Source organism: Schistocerca cancellata, chromosome 1 (assembly GCF_023864275.1).
Source record: "Schistocerca cancellata isolate TAMUIC-IGC-003103 chromosome 1, iqSchCanc2.1, whole genome shotgun sequence".
NCBI lineage: Eukaryota > Metazoa > Arthropoda > Insecta > Orthoptera > Acrididae > Schistocerca > Schistocerca cancellata.
This window is the reverse complement of record NC_064626.1, coordinates 898,869,250-898,887,635: the sequence shown is the minus strand read 5'-3', so window position 1 is coordinate 898,887,635 and position 18,386 is coordinate 898,869,250.

Here is an 18,386-nt window from a genome sequence, read left to right as displayed (position 1 = left end):
TGGCTTCCGACACATTTTATGCGACCGGCCTTTGTTATCTGTGCCGTGACAAACTCTTCATCTCAGGGTAGTGTTTATATCGAATCTTCTAAGGAAGGAACGGAATACCAAGGTTTAGTCTTCCGTCAATGATGAGGTGATTAGGGACGGACCAGGCGTCCTGAGTTATTTGTTGTACATATTCTAATTCCTTTCAGTTCCTTTCCTCCTCCCCCCCCCCTCTCTCTCTAGTATAAAGGAAGTTATTCGCTGATGTCTTAACAAGTGTCCAATTACCATATCCCTTCTTCTGTTTTCTACTTGCCACATATCTTTTCCTGGTAGATTCTGTTTATAACCTTCTCATTTCAGTCCACATAATTTTCAGTATCCTTCTGAAACACCAGATATCAAACTCTTCGGGTTTCTTTGTTTCAGTTTTCCACCGTCCATGGTTCACTTTCACACAAAGTTGTCGCTAGACCTACATTCTCAGAATTTTTTTCCCAATTTAAGGGCTATGTTTGATACTAGTTGACTACTGTTGGCATTGATAGCTCTCCTTGCCTGTCCCAGTCTGCTTCTTATATCCCCTTGCTTCGTTTGTCACGTATTACCTTGCTTCCTAAGTAACAGAATTCGTTCACTTCGTCTACTATACGGTAGCCAAATTTAATGTAAATTTTGTCATTTCTGCTTTTGCATAGTAATGTCATCTTTCTTTAGCTTACTATCAATTCAAAATCTGTGCTCAATAGACTTTTCATCCTATTCAATATGCTATAGATCCTGTGATTCTTCCTCACTCCATAAACGATAGTCGTGTCATCCGCGAAACTTATCATTGATATCCTTTCACCACGCATTTCAATCCCGCTAAAGAACTTTCCTTTAACTTCTTCGGCACCTGCAACCATTAGCGTGATCACTGAAGCACCCCTGTGACTCTCGCATCGGAGGTAGCCAGTGTGAATGCAAGTGGTAGAAGAAATTTCGACCGCTAGTATTTGGCCGTCCGGCAGAGGAACCAGAAGTGATGTCTAGTTCTTGACCATCAAACTCCACGCTAACCCTCTCTGCAGTGTATCATGCAGTGAGAGCGTTGACACTTCATGATGATTTTTTAATTTTTTTTTATTTTACATGTCTAGTTCCGTAGGATCAAATTGACTACCAAATCTCCATGGTCATGGAACGTCTCAGTACATGAAATTTCAACATTAAATTAATAAAAGATCAAATAAAATGTTTATGAATTCTAAAATGACGACAAGCTATAAGTTTTAAACACGAACAACAGACTTCTGTCCGACGCTAAGATTGGCGGTTCCCCTGTTGTACTTACAGTAGGCTATTGTGTATACATATTTTTGTAATGCTTATTCTTAACAATGTCTGAAGAAACAGACTCTGGTGATGATCTTGCAGCTAAACTAAATTTATGGAATTTATTCGCGCTTGCAGAATCATTCTGACATGAGTTGCATCAGGGATGAAGATACTACCTACTGGTACACATGAAAATTTATGCTGGACCAGGACTCAAATCCGGATTTCCCGCTTGTGGCGAACGGTCGCTTTAACCACTTCATCTATCCAAGAACCCTTCCAGGACTTACCCAAACTTTCATATGACACAATGCCTGCGACCCCATTGCTCGCATATTTACTTTAAGTTCTTCGTTAACTTGTAATTATGTCACATAAATTTTTTTAACGTTTGTTGCCCGTCTGTCTGTCAGCCTGTCTGTTAAGACCCATTTTCCACAGGAATGGGTAGAGGTGTCAAATTGAAATTTATGTCAAATTCTAAGGTATACAGTTTCTAGGTGGTACAAAGAATTTAAGCTTCTAAGCCAATGCGATCATAAGGTACGGCCATTAATGTTACATATTTTGATATTCGCAAACACACTTATCAAAACATATAGATGAACTATCTATGTATGTGTCTGGCCTGGAGGTACAGCAGTAACCGTGTGGCTGGAAATCTAGAGTTTTTTTTCTTTTTTTTTTTAGGTCTTGCTTCCATTGCCAAGCATAACGTCAGAACTGCTAATCTGATGTCTTAACTTTCCTAAAGCCAAATTGATAGTCGTCTAACAGATCTTAAATTTTCTTTTTCACTCTTGTGTATATCAAGGTGCTCATCAACTTAGATACATGTGTTGTTTAGCTGGTTGTGCGATAGTTCTTGCACTTATCAGCCCCTTGTTATGTTCGGGATTGAGTGGATGATATTCTTCCGCAAGTCGGATGCTGCGACTTCAGTCTCATAGATTCTACACACTAACTAGAAGTTTCGTTTGGTTGCCACTTCGCTCAATGATTTTAGAAATCCCTTTAGCCTTATTTGATCGTAAGTCTTCCAAAGCTCTGTTAAACTGTAATACTGGATCCAGTATGTCTTCCATATTGACTCTTATTTCTTCTGTGGTGACAAACAACATGGAAGAGCGATGTGCACATATATAGATGGTAGTAGTCTTACGTATACAAGGTACAAAAGGGCAGCGCATTTGTGATCAGGTGATTCATGTGATAAGGTTTCCGACGTGATTACGGCCGTACGACGGGAATTAACAGACTTTGAACACGGGACGCTAGTTGCAGCTAGACGCAGGAACATTCCATTTCGGAAATCGTTAGGGTATTTCCTATTCCGAGACCCATATTGTCAAGAGTGTGCTGGAAATATCAAATTTCAGGCATTACCTCATACCACGGACAACGCAGTGGCCGACGCCCTTCACTTAACGACCGAGAGCAGCGCCGTTTACGTAGAGGTGTCAGTGCTGACAGATATGCAACACTGTGTGAAATTATCGCAAAAATCAGTGTGGGTTGTACGACGAACGTATCCGATAGGACTCTGCGGCCGAATTAGGCGTTAATGGACTATGGCAGCAGACGACCGACGTGAGTGCGACATGGCCTGCAACGCCTCTCCTGGGCTCGTGACCATATCAGTTGGACCTCAGACGACTAGAAACGGCGGCTTTGTCAAATCATCCCGGTTTCAATTGGTAAGAGCTGATGGTATGGTTGGAGTGTGGCGTACATACCGCGAAGCCATGGACCCAAGTTGTCAACAAGGCACTGTGCAAGCTGGTGGTGGGTCCATAATGGTGTGGGCTGTGTTTACGTCAGATCGGCCTTGGCTTCATTTACTAAGAGTTGATGGTAGGATTCGAGTGTGGCGCAGTTTCCATGAAGCCATGGACCCAAGTTGTCAATAGGACACTGTGCAAGCTGGTGGTATGTCCATAACGGTGTGGGCTGTGTCTATACGGAATAGTCTGAGTCCTCTGGTCCAACTGAACCGATCATTGACTGGAAAAGATTGTTCGGCTACGTGGAGCCCATTTGCAGTCAAACAACGATGGAATTTTTATGAATGACAATGCGCCATGTCACCAGGCCGCAGCTGATAGAGATTGGTTTGAAGAAAATTCGGACAATTCGGGCGAATGATTTGGTCACCCAGATCGCCCGACATGAATCCCATCGAACATTTATGGACATAATCGAGAGGCCAGTTCGTGCACAAAATCCGGCACCATCAACACTTTCGCAAAAGTTGACGGCTATAGAGGTAGCGTGACTTAGTATTTCTGTAGCGGACTTCCAACGACTTGCTGAGTCCATGCCACCTCGAGCTGCTGCATTACGCTGGCGAAAGCCGACACGATATTGCGAGGTATCCCATAACGTTTGTAACCTCATTGAATAACGTCATTAGACAAGGCCTCCCCCTCGTAGAGGCCCTCTGTATACTTTCTCCATCTTCCTTTCCCCCTCCTCCGATGTATTTGGAAATTGTGCAGGAAGTGACGGAGCGGATTTTTAATTGGTTCTCCGGAGCACAGGTTTCCAGTCACTGCGTTGTGCAGGGTTTGGAACTTCAACCCAGTCATGGATTCAGGGTTGAATTCTGAGGAGGAGTGGCACGGATATCAGTGCTCTTTACTGTCTCCTTCCTCCCTCCCTCAAATACAATTCAAATGTTTTAATACGGCCGGCCGGAGTGGCCGTGCGGTTCTGGCACTTCAGTGTGGAACCGAGCGACCGCTAAGGTCGCAGGTTCGAATCCTGCCTCGGGCATGGATGTGTGTGATGTCCTTAGGTTAGTTACGTTTAATTAGTTCTAAGTTTTAGGCCACTGATGACCTCAGAAGTTAACTCGCATAGTGCTCAGAGCCAATTGAACCATTTTTTTTTTTTTTTGTTTTAATACGATAATAACAACTTGAGTACTTTGTAGATTGCCTTAGCATAACATAAATGAATAATCATTTACACTATATAAACCGTTGACAGTATTTCACTTAGTACTACGATTGTGAACACATGTCTGGAGACCAGGACTAAGTGAGTGAATAAATGAAACTGGGGGGGGGGGGGGGGGTGAGGGGAAGGTGATGTTGTTTCTTTTAGTCCTTACCGCTTACGGCCAGGAAAGTGATTGTATCTGTTATTTTTCCATAGAAAGGAATACCGCCAGGTCGCACAACTAAACTCGAATAAAAATGAATTTAAAATACGTTGATGTGTCTATTCTTTGATTTATTAAGATTTTTTTATCTGTGTAACTCTCGATTTTTGTACCGTCAGCGTTTGAAGGTACTAGAATCTAAAGACTATAGACGCACAAGTCACTCTCGAAAAGTTAAACATTTCAAAGAATATACGGTGTCTGATGAAAAGTATCCGGACAGTCCAACATAATGCTGAACTGATCACAAGCTGGCGTGAGAGGTTGCTCCGCCAGTATGAAAAGAGGCAGGGACTACTGAACTGTCCCCATAAGCTCCTCCAAACAAATTTTCAATTGGTAGATACAAGTTCCCCTCTCCCCTACCCAAGGCATCAATAATCACACAAAATAAAGACACGAAACTGCATAATAAAGAGCATTGAAGCTCTCAAAAACCCTACCTTCCCCTCCAGAAGACGAAGGAATGAAATGTGCCAAATAAATAAATACTGCAAAATAGGGAGAGAAAAAGTTGTGTTGATAGTAGAGAAGCGGTAACAAGAGTTGGTTGGTCAGAATAGCACAGAGACTTCGAACGTGGATTAGTTATTGGATGTCACCTGATTAGCAAATAGATCAGGTACATTTCAACCCTTCTAGAACAGCCCACAAGTCGACTGTTGGTGATGTGACTGTGGAGTGGAAACACAAAGGAACAACCGCAGCTATACAAAGACTAGACAGACATGTACTCATGAACTGGGAGCACTGAGTGTTGCGGAGGGTGACTGTAAAAAAATTACATAAAATCAACGGAAGGAATCACTTGTGAGTTCCAAAGTGCTACCATCAGTCCACCTAGCGCAATGACTATGCATAGAGAGTTAAAAAGGATGGGGTACAGTAATCGATCAACTCTTCAAAAGACACTTTTTTCTGTAGTCAATGTTAAGCGACGCCTGTGGTGTGAAGAGGGACCTCACTGGATAGTAGATGACTAAGATGAGTGATGTGGAATGATGAATTACATTATACCCTGAGCAATCCGATGGAAAGGTTTGGGTTTGAGTCTCGTGAACGCCGGGGGAACGTTACCTTCCATAATACACTACTGGCCATTAAAATTGCTACACCAAGAAAAAAAGTAGATGATAAAGGGGTATTCATGGGACAAATATATTATACTAGAACTGACATGTGATTGCATTTTCACCCAATTTGGGTGCATAGATCCTGAGAAATCAGTACCCAGAACAACCACCTCTGGCCATAATAACGGCCTTGATACGCCTGGGCATTGAGTCAAACAGAACTTGGATGGCGTGTACAGGTACAGCTGCCCATGCAGCTTCAACACGATACCACAGTTCATCAAGAGTAGTGACTGGCGTATTGTAACGAGCTAGTTGCTCGGCCACCATTGACCAGACGTTTTCAATTGGTGAGAGATCTGGAGAATGTGCTAGCCAGGGCAGCAGTCAAACATTTTCTGTATCCAGAAAGGCCCGTACGGGACCTGCAACATGCGGTAGTGCATTATCCTGCTGAAATGTAGGGTTTAGCAGGGATCGAATTAAGGGTAGAGCCACGGGTCGTAACACATCTGAAATGTAACGTCCACTGTTCAAAGTGCCGTCAATGCGAATAAGAGGTGACCGAGACGTGTAATCAATGGCAACCTACACTATCACGCCGGGTGATACGCCAGTATGGCGATGACGAATACTCGCTTCCAATGTGCGTTCACCGCGATGTCGCCAAACACGGATGCGACCATCATGATGCTGTAAACAGAACCTAGATTCATCCGAAAAATGACATTTTGCCATTCGTGCACCCAGCTTCGTCGTTGAGTACATCATCGCTCCTGTCTGTGATGCAGCGTCAAAGGTAACCGCAGCCACGGTCTCCGAGCTGATAGTCCATGCTGCTGCAAACGTCGTCGAACTGTTCGTGCAGATGGTTGTTGTCTTGCAAACGTCCCCATCTGTTGACTCAGGGATCGAGACGTGGCTGCACGATCCGTTACAGCCATGCGGATAAGATACCTGTCATCTCGACTGCTGGTGATACGAGGCCGCGAGGCCGTTGGGATCCAACACGGCGCTCCGTATTACCCTCCTGAACCCACCGATTCCATATTCTGCTGACTGTCATTGGATCTCGACCAACGCGAGCAGCAATGTCGCGTTACGATAAACCGCAATCGCGATAGGCTACAATCCGACCTTTATCAAAGTCGGAAACTTGATGGTATGCATTTCTCCTCCTTACACGAGGCATCACAACAACGATTCACCAGACAACGCCGGTCAACTGCTGTTGGTGTATGAGAAATCGGTTGGAAACTTTCCTCATGTCAGCACGTTGTAGGTGTCGCCACCGGCGCCAACCTTGTGTGAATGCTCTGAAAAGCTATTCATCTGCATATCACAGTATCTTCTTCCTGTCGTCTGTAGCACGTCATCTTCGTGGTGTAGCAATTTTAGTGGCCAGTAGTGCATGCAGTGCCAAGAGCGTTTCTCGTGGATTGATTGTGGTTCCATTATTAGCTTAAGAAAATGCTAAATGCCGAAGGATACGAGCACATTTTACAGCACTGTGTACTCCGCACAGTAGAGGAACAGTTCGGAAAAGGAGATTGTATCAGCATTGCAATTAACCAAGTCGTATAGCAGCATTTGTGAGGCAATAGATTATGGTTAATAACATTCTGAAATGGACATTCCTGAAATGGACTGGCCTGCCCAGAGCCCGTCTTGAACCCAATGGAATGCAATGCGATGAGTTAGGTCGAGTCTGCTCCAGACCTTGGCGTTTAACATCACTATCTTGTCTTGTTTCGATTCTTGAGGAAGAGCAGATGGTACACCTCCACAGATATTCAGTCACATCATTGAAAGTATTCCCAGCAGAGCTCAAGCCGTCATAAAGATACGGCCCGTATTAGTGTCCACTAATAGATGTCCGTATACTTTGGACCATATAGCGTATATTAAGACGCGGTCGATTGTTCATGACCCGTCTTCATTCTTTTATTTCCAGCCAAATTTTTGCATGGAAATACAGACCTATGTTAGCAAACGCGTGGCGTAAATCTGGTTACAAAATTGATATTCATGTTGCATGATTTGAAAATGTTATAACTGTGACTTTAGATGCTGGACTCGTGCAATGACGATAGACCATAAATGAGACAGTAGGTTCGCACGTTGGCCTCTTGAAATGTGCATACTGTTCCATTCCGCTGTGTTCTAAACACGTGCCGGCAGGGTGGCCTAGCGGTTCTAGGCGCTATAGTCTGGAGCCGCGCGACCGCTCCGGTCGCCCGTTCGAATCCGGCCTCGGGCATGGATGTATGTGATGTCCTTAGGTTAGTTAGGTTTAAGTAGTTCTAAGTTCTAGGGGACTAATGACCTCAGAAGTTAAGTCCCATAGTGCTCAGACCCATTTGAACCATTTTTTTTTTCTAAACACGTCAGTGCAACTCCACATTTGCACTTGGATGACGAAGAAGGGATGAAGGTACCAGAACATAGTAACTTCTGTTTGTGAAATATGTCTGGGTCAGTACTGCATGTGTTAACATATATCGCTTCAAGTAAACGTTTGCCAATTAGTACCTCATGTATCATTTGTAAATCTGCTGTTCATAACTATCTGTTACACGCTGTTGTTTCTTTAGCGACTTGTGGTTCGGTAGATTTTAGACTGGCTAACCTTCAAACATTCCTTGTACACCAAAGCAAATTTTTACACAGAAAATGATCGTATGGTATTATCAGCCGGAAGACCGAGTCTAGGGTTGTTCGACCGCCTGGTGCCAGGCTTTCTGTTTGACGCCACTTCGCTGACTTGAGTGTCGATGAGGATGAGATGAAATGATTAGGACAACACGAAAACCGAGTCGCCGAGCGAAAAAAACTCTATTCCTGACGGCCATTGAAGGAGAAAAATGGTTCAAATGGCCCTGAGCACTATGGAACTTAACATCTGAGGTCATCAGTCCCCTAGAACTTAGAACTATTTAAACCTAACTAATCTAAGGACATCACACACATCCATGCCCGAGGCAGGATTCGAACCTGCGACCGTAGCGGTCGCGCGGTTCCAGACTGAAGCGCCTAGAACCGCTCGGCCACTCCGGCCGGCCATTGAAGCAGAGACTCTACGATCTAGAGGCAGGGACTGTTGCCAGCAGACCATGAGCTGCGGACAGTTTTACAGATAAACTGCCATGACGGGCGGTAGAGCAGACTCATCTCCGTGTTTTAAAACAGGGTTACCAAAAAAGTTTATTAGTTTTTCAAAGCTCTATATTTTCCAAAGTACTACGTGTACAAATATTATTGATTCATGAATTGGTGTATAAACTCATAAAGTTTGCATTTTGCACTCTACATATGTTCTATTAGTGCCCCTCTTGTCACAAGACACACGTCCAGGCGATAGTCAAACTTTTTCCATGCGTTATGTAGTAAAATCCCGTCAGTGGTTATCACAGCTCCATTGATGCCTTCTCTGAACTATTCCAGTATCCTTGGCAGTAGGGATACATAAACACAGTCCTTAATGTGCTCCCAAAGGAGGAAGTAAGGCGACCTGGGCAGCCAAGGGAACAGAGCCACATCGTCTTCACCACTACGTCCAATACAGTGAAACGAAAGTTCGTCGGTTGGGTAGCGACGAACATCAGTACTCCAGTGAAGAGATGCTCCATCTGGTTGGAAGATGGAATTCTCGCAATCAGTAGTCAGCTGTGGAAGCCGCCACAACTGCAGTATATCAAGGTAAGAGATAAATTTCTCGAGGCTGTGGAGGAGTGTTCGATACGAGTCGTCGGCTTTGACCAATGACATAGGAAACATGCGCCGAACGCCGTAAACAAAATGGCAACTATAATGTGATGTTATTGGCGATTTTTTCAAACGGGCTAAGTTGCAGATCAGCCCGTCACCACAACCAGTGTCTTTTAGTAACACATTCGCTGACATCGCCAACTCACAACCAAATTGTTACCTTCCAACCTAAACTATACCTCGGGCTAACCTACAGATCAATGTATCACCACAATCAATCTTTTTTTGCTTTCACTTTCGTTGCCTACGCCAAATAACAAGAAAACTGTTCATATGTGCACCAAAAGCGAGGTGACATCAGCCATTAACAATACGACAGCAGCCAAAGCCGACGACTCTTATCGAACATTCCTATTGACCCTACCTCGCATATTCCAACACGCGAAAACTCTTTTCTCACTTTGTCGTCATTTTGTCAAGGTATTATACCCGTAACGTCAAATGGTGGGCACAATCCAAACTCATGTTCTATTCATGCATCAGTCATTTTGTATAGGTAATACTTTGGATAATATACGACTCTGAAAACGAATGAATCTTTTATGGTAGTCGCTTGTTAGTGGAGAGTAGTTCCCTTTCTGCCCTGTTTTATTTAACTCCCAGTGGTTAACTGATTCTACCTGTGGACTGGAGAAACGTGTCCGATTTGTCGTTCACAATTTTTCTGGCCAACATGTGAATGTGCACCTTTACCTGTCTGGAATGGTCTCTGAGGACAGTCAGTGCACAAGCCTATCCGTGTGGACCAGCCTTCAAGCGAGAGAAAGTGAAACGTGTCCGTGATCAGGCGAGGCCCAAGTGACACATGTCGCCATTTGAAGCGCAATGCTGAAACGGGTGCCAGAAACGCCACAACTTAAGATTCGCACAGACGACGTCCTATACACAAGCGCAACGAAACTTTCGAACACCATATGGAAGGCAACCACCGTCTTTTATGGAGACAGGAAGTGTTCTCCATAAAAATGGGGCGGGTCGCCCATCTGTTTCAGACTCCAACGTGGATAAGAAATGGCGGGCGTTTGCAAGGAGTCCGACAAAACTGGTGCATACAGCGGCCAGAGAGTTGGGACGATCAGCACAGTGCACTGTGTCTTGCATAAGAGATTACGGCTATATCCATACAGGGTGCAACTGCTTCAGACATTAAAGCCTACGGAAACTCCTCAGCGCGAACAGTCTGAAGTGTGTATGCTAAGCAAGATTGACGGAAATAATGACCTTTTTGGAAAAGATTAGTTTCTCCGATGAGGCAACGTTTCGTGTATTGGCAAACTGAGTCGTTATAACGTTCATAGGTGGGCTTCACAGCATCCTCATGCGACACGTGAAATGGAAAGAGACAGCTTTCACAATTCTCTATTATTCCAATCTCGTATGGCGCGCGGAAAGAAATATCACCTATATCTTTCCGTACGAGCTCTGATTTCCCTTATTTTACCGTGGTGATCATTTCTCCCTATGTAGGCCGGTGTCAACAAAATATTTTCGCATTCGAAGGAGAAAGTTGGTGATTGGAATTTAGTGAGAAGATTCCGTCGCAACGAAACACGCCTTTCTTTTAATGATGTCCAGCCCAAATCCTGTATCATTTCTGTGACACTCTCTCCCATATTTCGCGATAACACAAAACGTGCTGCTCTTCTTTGAAATTGTTCGATGTAATCCGCCAGTCCTATCATATAAGGATCCCATACCGCACAGCAGTATTCTAAAAGAGGACGGACAAGCGTAGTGTAGACAGTCTCCTAAGTAGATCTGTTATATTTTCCAAGTGCCCTGCCAATAAAACGCAGTCTTTGGTTAGCCTTCCCCACAACATTTTCTATGTGTTCCTTCCAATTTAAGTTGTTCGTAATTGTAATAACTAGGTATTTAGTTGAATTTACGGCTTTTAGGTTAGACTGATTTATCGTGTAACCGAAGTTTAACGAGTTCCTTTCAGCACTCATGTGGATAAGCTCACACTTTTCGTTATTTAGGGTTAATTGCCACTTTTCGCACCATTCAGATATCTTTTCTAAATAGTTTTGCAGTTTGTTTTGATCTTCTGATGGCTTTATTAGTCGATAAACGACAGCGTCATCTGCAAACAGCTAAAGACGGCTGCTCAGATTGTCTCCAAAATCGTTTATATAGATAAGGAACAGCAAAGGGCCTATAACACTACCTTGGAGAACGCCAGAAATCACTTCTATTTTACTCGATCACCTTCCGTCAATTACTACGAACTGTGACCTCTCTGACAGGAAATCACAAATCCAGTCACATAACTGAGACGATATTCCGTAAGCACGCAATTTCATTACGAGCCGCTTGTGTGGTACAGTGTCAAAAGCCTTCTGCCAGGCAATTGAATGTGATTTGCAGAGTATCCATGTAGAGGTAGATGTAGAAGATCAATGTTTGGTGCGGATAGATGCACAATCGTATCGTTGGTCGATTCTTTTTCATCTGCCGTCAACAGTAATGTTTACCTGGACATGTTACGAGAGTTTCCTGTGCTACATTTAGAGCACCTGCAACCTGCAACCTGATGGTCCAGCAGCATGGGGTATCACCCCACTGGTCCCTAAACGTCCATCATTTCTAAATAAAAGTTTCTGGACAAGATGGTCGAATTCAATGGCAGCCACGATCCACTGACTTCACACGACTAAACTTCTTCCTCTGGGGTTTGGTAAAGAATCTGGTGACCGGCAGGACTTGGAAGCACGCATTCGCAACGCATTTGAATATGTCACCGTGTACATATTGAATCGTACGTGGACAGAAACGGAATTCCGACTATACATTATCCGTGCCACTGAGAGTGCACACTTTGACGTGTCTGAATGAGGAAACACATGTTGAAAACATTTGTTAATACCTAGTATAGTTTTAAAGTATCGTTTCAAAAAAGTTTTAAAGATATTAAAGACTTAACTTGTAAATATAATTTGTGGACACCCTGTATTTTATTTCCCGAAAATTATCTAAGAAATTTGAAAACTGTTGTACGTTAAACAATAAACGCCTGTAATAAAAAGATGTTGCCCGGGGATGTGGTGAGGCATAATTCCATAATCCCCCTCCCTCCCTCTGAACCTGCGCCTAAGTGAGTCTTGATTCCTTCCTGTCCACTGTTTTCCTGTGCGCTGTTCCTCTGCGGACCACCAGCGTTTTTCCCTCAAGTCTAGACGTCTTGTGCGCAGCAACGCAGGGAAACCTTTGCAGAAGCCACTACCAGCTGGGAGACGGCAGTGTCCGGGTAACGGGATCACGGCCGGCCCGGTGCGTTCCGAGCCACTTTCGGCACCCAAATGTGTGTCAGCAGAGCGTCCGCCGCCAGCCCGTTCGTCAGCAGTCGCGTGAGTTCTAAACGGCTGGCAGGTGGCCCATTCGTGGCTGCTGCTAACGACTGACAACACGTGTGACGACTTTCTCGCTTCACAAAAGCAGTAGGCTCTTCCCGAGTTGCTCTTGGTGTAACTGGATGTTTGAACACGCTTATCTGCAGAACCACTAGTCTAATCTGTATGGGGTTTTCACAGGTAACTTGAACGTAACTTGGAGTAACATGCGGGCTTTATTTAACCAAAATCGGTTGGAATACACTGCCGAATAACTGGCACCACGCAGGGAAGCCGTACCGTAAATGGATGCAGACAAGCTCAACATATCCCCCACACAGTGAGATGATCTATGGCCGATCTCCCACTACTGTATAACGATCTTGATTGTTCCAGGAATGTAGCGGCTGCAGCAACTGGGATACATCGCCATCGCTTGCCACGGTAATGATGCATGATACCCATACTAACAATTCCAACCTTGCATGAACTATCGCAGCTAGTAAGCCACTACTGCTGTAACACCCATCCCACTGTCGCAGAGGTTTTTTTTCCCACGGCACGAGCCTTGGCACTTTTTTCCCTCTGCTCTTCAAATCGCTACCCTCACTCGCGTTTCGTCCACTATCTATCACCTGATGGACCGTATTAATGCGTAGTCTTACCCAGACGCACGGATAACATCACAGCCCAGCATCCTCTGATCCACTTACTAGATAACTAACATGTTGACGGAGGTGACAGTAGAAAAAAAAAGGTTCACGAAAAACGTGTCAGTAATTTAAAGTTTTATCTGAAACCGTCGTGGTTGTTTAAACACGCTAATCTACAAACCTACCAGACGAATTTTCATAAATTTTTCACAGGTAGCTTGAGCGTAGTTTGGGGCAACGTACAGGCTTTGTTTAATCAAAATCAGAACCGGAAAAAAGTAGATCGTAATTTAAAATTTTATGTAAAATCGTACCCATGGTGGGTAGATCACGTAACTAATGAGAAGGTACTGAACAGAATTGGGGAGAAGACAAATTTATGGCACAATCTGATTGGAAGAAGGGATCGGTTGGTAGGGCACATTCTGAGGCATCAAGGGATCACCATTTTAGTACTGGAGGGAAGCGTAGAGGGTAAAAATCGTAGAGGGAGACCAAGAGATGAATACAGTAAGCATACTGAGATGAATGTAGGTTGCAGTAGTTACTCGGAGATGAAGAGGTTTGCACAGGACAGACTAGCATGGAGAGCTGCATCAAACCAGTCTTTGGACTGAAGACCACAACCACAACAATATGTAAAATCGGCTGCTCAGCTTAGTGGTTCAGACATTTATCTCAGTGACATGATCGTCACTGCAAAGTACACCAAAGAAACAATACATAGCTCTGTTAGTTTTGAAGTACGCTAAAGAACCAATAGGCGGCGCTGTTAATTTTTTTTTTCAACTCAGTGATAGATGTATTGAAAACAACGCGAATTAAAAAAATAATTTACTCTTTGAAAAAAGCAGTTTACGTTTTCACGATTACGCTGCTAAACAGATTTCGATGCAGTTTGGTGTTGAGATAGCTTCAACCCTGAGTAAGAACACGCACAAGTTAGAAAAACAGTATTCCTGTAAGAGGACTATGTAGGAAGTGGAACATTTTTCTTACATCAGTGATCATGAATCATATTCAAAATTTATTAAATTTGTTGCTCAATGCACACGTTTTATAAAGTATAGCTGCTTCAATGTCACGATGCATGGATGCGCACTCCAACCCACGTTCCTTTGCACGCACCGCTCGGCTATGACGCTGCGTCTGTCACTGCGTTGAGGGTGAGGCCACTTTGGTGGACACACACACACACACACACACACACACACACACACACACACACACACACACACCAAGATGTATGCTTACCTGAACTGGTACGCACGCGAGGACAGGTAATGTTATTGTGTGCTACTTACTTACCATCACTCATTATAACAAAAGTATTGATATGCCAGTGTATCTGCTGGTAACACCTACGATGTATGGTTTTAAAGTAAGTACCATTTTTAAATTCAGCCACTGCAGGGCTGCGGTCGACTTTTGGTGCATACGCACTGTGTACTGTACTGGCAAGCCACAGACGCCATTGCAGAGTCATTTTAATTAAATAATACAGTCAGCGTAATGGCCGACTAAATCCTGCTAGGGGAGATGAGCTCCCTGCACTACGAAGTTCTGTAAAAACTTGGTTAATGACAATTAATGGTTTCGATCATGAGAGGTGACAACTAAGTCAATAATATACACTTTCTAATAACAATTTCTATTATATTTTGCAAAAATACAGATAAAACTTACGTTAATTATCAGACAGCACAACAATAGCGGCCTACCTCTAGACGAAACAAAAACAGGAGAGCTTTAAATAAAGCAATAGTCTCTGGTCACGTTCATTTCCATTACACAGATAAAAAGAATGTTCTTTTATTTTTATATCACATCGCTGTTTGTGATTTTTGGTGGCATTATTTAACTTCTTTTTAATCTTTCTTATACATCGCGCACACGTACGCAGTCTTGAAATAATTTATAATTCACACGTGACACAAGCAAAAACCTTTTTTGTTTTACTAAAATGTCAATTTATATGACGTACCGTCACACTCTCTAGCAAGGAATTTTAGTAGTAAACCACGTCGTGATGCAGAACGTCTCTCTTACAGCGTCTGCCACCGGAGCTGATCGAGCATCTTCGTGATGCTTTCGCGCCCCTACCCGAACCTGTAAAGAAACTCGCTGTTTTTCTGTGAAACTTCTCTGTTTCCTCTACCAACCCTATCTGGTGTGGATCCCAGATTGACGAGCAATATTCAGTTATGTGTCAAATGAGGATTTTGTAAGCTATCTCTTTCGTGAGTGGACTACAGTTCCCAAGGATTCTTCCAATGCACATGAATCTGATATTTGCCTTACATGAAATTAGTTCCACTTTAAATCGCTCCGTTCGCATACTCCTAGACATTTTATGGCTGTGACTGCTTCCAGTGACTGATCTGCAATCATCTAAGCATACAGTACTTGATCCTTCTGTCTAATTATGCACAATGTTACATTTGTTTGCGCTGAGCGTCAACTGCCAACCCCTTCTCCGAGCGTCAGTCTTCTGCAGGTCTTCCTACTTTTCGCTACAATTTTCCAGCGTTGTGACTTCTCTGTCCACAACAGCATCATCCGCGAAAAGTTATGTAACCCACGACGTTATCCGCTAGGTCATGTGCATGTACTGTGAAAAGTAATTGTCCTAGAACACTCTCTTGGGTATGCCAGAAGATACTTTCACGTCTGGAGATTTCTCTACATTGAGAATGACATGCTGTGTTTTATTTGCTAGAAACACGTCAGTCTAATCGTACAGTTGGTCTGATACACCACACGCTCTTATTTTGTTCATTAGGCAACAGTGCGGAACTGTATCGAATGCCTTGCGAAGTCTAGAAACACGGCACCTACGTGGGCGCCAGCATCTACCGTCTTCTTGGACTCGTGGTTGAACAGAGCGAGCTGGATTTCACACGATCATTGTTTTCAGAAGCTACGTCGATTCCTACAGAGAGGATATTCACTCTCCAGAAATGTCATAATATGCGAGCATAATATACAGGGCTATTACAAATGATTGAAGCGATTTCATAAATTCACTGTAGCTCCATTCATTGACATATGGTCACGACACACTACAGATACGTAGAAAAACTCATAAAATTTTGTTCGGCTGAAGCCGCACTTCAGGTTTCTGCCGCCAGAGCGCTCGAGAGCGCAGTGAGACAAAACGGCGACAGGAGCCGAGAAAGCGTATGTCGTGCTTGAAATGCACTCACATCAGTCAGTCATAACAGTGCAACGACACTTCAGGACGAAGTTCTTGAGATGGCATGCGCAGTTTAAAGCTTCTGGATGCCTCTGTAAGGGGAAATCAACGGGTCGGCCCGCAGTGAGAGAAGAAACGGTTGAACGCGTGCGGGCAAGTTTCACGCGTAGCCCGCGGAAGTCGACGAATAAAGCAAGCAGGGAGCTAAACGTACCACAGCCGACGGTTTGGAAAATCTTACGGAAAAGGCTAAAGCAGAAGCCTTACCGTTTACAATTGCTACAAGCCCTGACACCCGATGACAAAGTCAAACGCTTTGAATTTTCGGCGCGGTTGCAACAGCTCGTGGAAGAGGATGCGTTCAGTGCGAAACTTGTTTTCAGTGATGAAGCAACATTTTTTCTTAATGGTGAAGTGAACAGACACAATGTGCGAATCTGGGCGGTAGAGAATCCTCACGAATTCGTGCAGCACATTCTTAATTCACCAAAAGTTAACGTGTTTTGTGCAATCTCACAGTTTAAAGTTTACGGCCCCTTTTTCTTCTGCGAAAAAAACGTTACAGGACACGTGTATCTGGACATGCTGGAAAATTGGCTCATGCCACAACTGGAGACCGACAGCGCCGACTTCATCTTTCAACAGGCTGGTGCTCCACCGCACTTCCATCATTATGTTCGGCATTTCTTAAACAGGAGATTGGAAAACCGATGGATCGGTCGTGGTGGAGATCATGATCAGCAATTCATGTCATGGTCTCCACGCTCTTCCGACTTAACCCCATGCGATTTCTTTCTGTGGGGTTATGTGAAAGATTCAGTGTTTAAACCTCCTCTACCAAGAAACGTGCCAGAACTGCGAGCTCGCATCAACGATGCTTTCGAACTCATTGATGGGGACATGCTGCGCCGAGTGTGGGAGGAACTTGATTATCGGCTTGGTGTCTGCCGAATCACTAAAGGGGCAGATATCGAACATTTGTGAATGCCTAAAAAAACTATTTGAGTTTTTGTATGTGTGTACAAAACATTGTGAAAATATCTCAAATAATAAAGTTATTGTAGAGCTGTGAAATTGCTTCAATCATTTGTAATAACCCTGTATTTCCAAAAATTCTACAACACACTACCATCACTTCGCTCCTGCAGCGACCTACGGTACACTCCTGCTGGAAGACGAGCAAGTTTTTTCTCATATTCTGTGCAGTACCGTACTGGTATACTGTCAGGTCCAATGACTTTTCCTCTGTTGAACCGTTTCATTTGCTTCTCTATACGGTGGTCAATTTTTTCGATATCGGTCATTTTGACTTCCGTGTCGCGATTTAAAGGATGACAACAGTGCGATTCACCTCAGTGAAACGGATTTGGTAAAGAGTTTAGTATTTCAGCTTTCTCTCATTACAGTCACAGAGTCTCTGCGCAGGTTGTTCCGATTCGCTTATTGATTTAACATAAAATCAAAACGTCTTAGGATTTTCTGTCAAATTTGCGTTGAACGTTTGAGTTTACGCTACGCTAGTTTGACTGCATACAGTTTTTGTTTGTCTGCTAGACTTTGACTGCAGTGAGGCCCTCTTTGCGTTGGTACAGTAAAAACTCGATTAACCGTCACTCTTTAAACCGTTAGTTTCTGTTAGACTTGGCCACTGTTTCTATGTTTCGATACAGTGTACCGATACGTGGAACTGTTTCAGTGTTTCGGAACGGCTGTGGTTCACTGTTTCGAAACAGTGGTGTTTCATTCCGCCCCTGTCTCGGGTAACCGGACCAGATTCGATCTCGAGCCAGACACAGAAACTGTATCTTTTGTTTCAAAATAAGGCTGTTTCAGTCCACCTCTGCTTGGAACGGACTAATTGTATCGAAACAGTGATGTTTCATTCCGCGC